The sequence below is a fragment of the Micropterus dolomieu genome, linkage group LG12 (genome assembly GCF_021292245.1).
Source record: "Micropterus dolomieu isolate WLL.071019.BEF.003 ecotype Adirondacks linkage group LG12, ASM2129224v1, whole genome shotgun sequence".
Classification (NCBI taxonomy): domain Eukaryota; kingdom Metazoa; phylum Chordata; class Actinopteri; order Centrarchiformes; family Centrarchidae; genus Micropterus; species Micropterus dolomieu.
Window position 1 is genome coordinate 37,831,786 of NC_060161.1, and position 4,013 is coordinate 37,835,798.

The 4,013-nt window shown below is 42.3% G+C and overlaps 1 pseudogene; it reads left to right on the forward strand.

Moving 5' to 3' along the window:
- LOC123979988 overlaps positions 1-4,013 on the forward strand; it is a 15,579-nt pseudogene that overhangs the window by 4,933 nt on the left and 6,633 nt on the right.

The following is a 4,013-nucleotide window of genomic DNA, read 5'->3' on the forward strand; positions in this document are numbered from 1 at the left end:
CTGGCTGGGCCATTCAAGAACAGCCACGGAGTTGTTGTGAAGCCACTCCTTCGTTATTTTAGCGGTGCGCTTAGGGTCATTGTCTTGTTGGAAGGTAAACCTTCAGCCCAGTCTGAGGTCCAGAACACTCTGGAAAAGGTTTTCGTCCAGGATATCCCTGTACTTGGCCGCATTCATCTTTGCCTCGATTGCAACCAGTCGTCCTGTCCCTGCAGCTGAAAAACACCCCCACAGCATGATGCTGCCACCACCATGCTTCACTGTTGAGACTGTATTGGACAGGTGATGAGCAGTGCCTGGTTTTCTCCACACATAACGCTTAGAATTAAGGCCAAAAAGTTCTATCTTGGTCTCATCAGACCAGAGGATCTTATTTATCACCATCTTGGAGTCCTTCAGGTGTTTTTTAGCAAACTCCATGCGGGCTTTCATGTGTCTTGCACTGAGGAGAGGCTTCCGTCGGGCCACTCTGCCATAAAGCCCCGACTGGTGGATTGCTGCAGTGATGGTTGACTTACTACAACTTTCTCCCATCTCCCGACTGCATCTCTGGAGCTCAGCCACAGTGACCTTTGGGTTCTTCTTTACCTCTCTCACCGAGGCTCTTCTCCCCCGATAGCTCAGTTTGGCCGGACGGCCAGCTCTAGGAAGGGTTAGACAGCACCTGAGTTAAATATGAGTGTCACGGCAAAGGGTCTGAATACTTATGACCATGTGATATTTCAGTTTTTCTTTTTTAATAAATCTGCAAAAATTTCTACATTTCTGTTTTTTTTTCTGTCAAGATGGGGTGCTGAGTGTACATTACTGAGAAATAAAATGAACTTTTTTGATTTTTGGAAAATGGCTGCAATGAAACAAAGAGTGAAAAATTTAAAGGGGTCTGAATACTTTCCGTACCCACTGTAAATATATGTATACATGAATATATATTACTACAGGTAAATACAGGTTATGACTATGGCAGTAAAGTATAAATAACTATACAATATGTACAGTAGTGTAAATGTGATTATTGTGGGAGTTATACAGTTTGTACAGTAGCAATGTCTGTGTCTAGGGAATGATTCACATACAGAATGTGCAGTGCGAATGTACAGTAGTGCAATGGGTAACAGCTGGTTCAATCCAGGGGAGGATGGTGAGTGTGAAGGCGGCGTTGGGGGGCAGAGTTCAGCAGGGAGACAAATGGACATATTCTGAATTTAGAAGATCAGATGTTTGATCCTAGGCAAGGCAAGTTTATTTGTATTGCACAATTTAACAACAAGGTAATTCAGAGTGCTTTACATAAAATATAAAAGCAACAGGGAAATATGTAAAAGTTTAAAGGCAACATAAAATATAATAAAAGTTACAGTGTGACAATCAGGGTTAAAACAGTTAAATGGAAAATAATAAAAAGCTAAAAACAAAGAAAACAGGACAGTAAAAGTTACAGTGCAGTGTAATTTATCAATAAAAAGAAAAATCTTAAATATTTAATTAAAAGCTGTGGTAAAAAGAAAAGTCTATAGTCTTAATTTAAAAGAACTGACTGTTTCAGCAGACCTGCAGTTATCTGGGAGTTTGTTCTAAATATACGGAGCATAATAACTGAATGCTGCTTCTCCTTGTTTAGATTTGACTCAGGGAACAGAAAACAGACCTGATCCCAGACGACCTGAGAGGTCTGGATGGTTCATAACGAAGCTGAAGATCAGAAATGTATTTTGTCCCTAAACCATTTAGTGCTTTATAAACTAACAGCAGGATTTTGAAATCAATTCTTTGACATACAGGAAGCCAATGTAAAGACCTCAGAACTGGAGTGATGGGATCCACCTTTTTATGGTCATGGCTCCTCAAATTCAGGTCTGAGTCCATGACTACACCAAGATTTCTGACTTGATTTGTGGTTCTTAACATTACAGATTGAAGTCTAGCACTGACTTGCAATCGTTCCTCCCGGGCTCCAAAAACAATAACTTCAGTTTTATCCTTGTTTAATTGAAGAAAATTCTGGCACATCCAATTTACATTTAGATGTGTAATTACCTATAGACACAAAGTAGTCCCTGTCCTTTAAGTAGGATTCAAACCATTTTAGTACTGTGCCAGAAAGTCCAACCCAGTTTTCAAGTCTGTCTAGTAATATGTTGTGGTCGACCGTGTCGAATGCAGCACTGAGATCCAATAATACTAAGACTGAAATTCTGCCACTGTCAGTGTTTAAATGGATGTCATTGAAGACCTTAACGAGAGAGACCACCTTCACCTTGGCTGGTGCAATGGCATCAATAACATTTGTAATTTTAGAACTGAAATTATCTACAAGCTCATTGACTGAGACCCGTGAGAGGGCGGGTGTTGAGGAGAAAGCCTCAATAAATTTTTCACTAATGTTTTCAGCCATTTTGTTTTAAAATTTGTGTGCACGCAGATAGCACTCTCAAAGAAAACACAGGAATGATCAGAGAGAGCAACATCAGTCACCACAACCTTGGAAATGTCCAGACCCTTGGAGAAGACCAAGTCCAAAGTGTGACCCTTATTGTGCGTGGGCCTCGTCACATGTTGAGTCAGTCCATAATTATCAAGAACACAGTTCTTTAATCCCTCTGTCCTGGGGGTTGTCAACATGGATGTTAAAATCGCCAACAATAACCTCACAGTCAAAGTCAATACAGATTATAGACGAGTGTTATATTAGCAGTTCACCAAAGTCATCAAAAAAGTTTGTACAGTACACAGGGGGGTTTAGGGTAGAGAAAATGGCGAGGCAGCGAGGGAAGTTACGGGGAGTAAATTTTGTCCCAGCTCTAACCAGGTCTTCCATGTGATCAGTGAAGTCCAACAGGGGGAAGAGGGGAGAAAGGGTGTCTGGAGATGAGGGTGACCTAGATGGGGATTGAGGGGGTAGAGATGATGAATCCTCACTGTTGGTTTTCAGTGAGGGAGGTGGAGACTCTTCCACTTGGCTCAGTTGTCTCCCGTGATCAGAGCTCTCTTCCGGCGGGGGCTGAGGTGGCTCTCCTTCAAGGTTTCTGGCATGTTGTGTTATGTCTTCTTCTTGTTTAGATTCCTCTTGTCTTTTGTCCTTGGCAGAGGGAACAGATGAGTGACGCAGAAAGTAAAACAGGTTGGAGCTGAACAATTTTACTCCTGACTTGTTAAGGCGAAGTCCATCTGCCTTAAAAAGATGTCTGCAGTCCCACACAAAGTAAAAGTTTTTCATGAAATGCAGCTCAGCTCTCAGCTCCTCTTCGGATTGGAGGTATAGGGCCACTGATAAACACCTCAGCATTCAAAGAGCTGACTGTGTTCAACAGATTATTAAAGTCCTCTTTCAACACTTCAGACTGTTGCTTCACAACATCAGTGGTCCCGATGTGCATTATGATGTTTTTCACGGTAGGATGTTCAGCCACGATATGCAGGATTCTTTCTGAGTACTTTGGTGTTCTTACTGCACATGCTTTGTTAACAGCAGAGTCTCCCACAATCAGAGTTTGAGGCCAGTCGCATCACAAATCTCAGGGCGCTGGGTTCTGTCTGTTACTCGTCCTCCTATTTCCCCAGGAAATGATTTACTCTTAGGCTTTGCACCAAGAGCGTTCCAGGGAGGACTCAAACTTATAGATTTATTACCCAGTACACAGGCCTCCTGCTTCTTGGTAGTCTTGTTGGTGCTAATTAGCTGTGTGTTAGCATGCTCTTGTCCACTGTATTGGGTCCACCGTAAAGTGGTGTCATTCCCGCATAGTCCATTCACTTCCACATTCACTTCTAACCTGTGGATCTTGGTTTCCAGCACAGTAATTTTCTGTAGAAGTTTGTAGAAGTAGTCCGTGGAGAAGGGGGGCATCTTGTTGCTAATTAGCTTTACCTACAACTCCAGTCACTGCAGTACAGGCTAGTGCTATTGATAGGCCGCACTCGCGTAGCACTAAGATCATAAAAGGTTTTAAAGTATGGCAAGAGCCAACTTTATCTGACAGTCCCAGTGATTTAAAAGTATCCAAGAGCTGCTG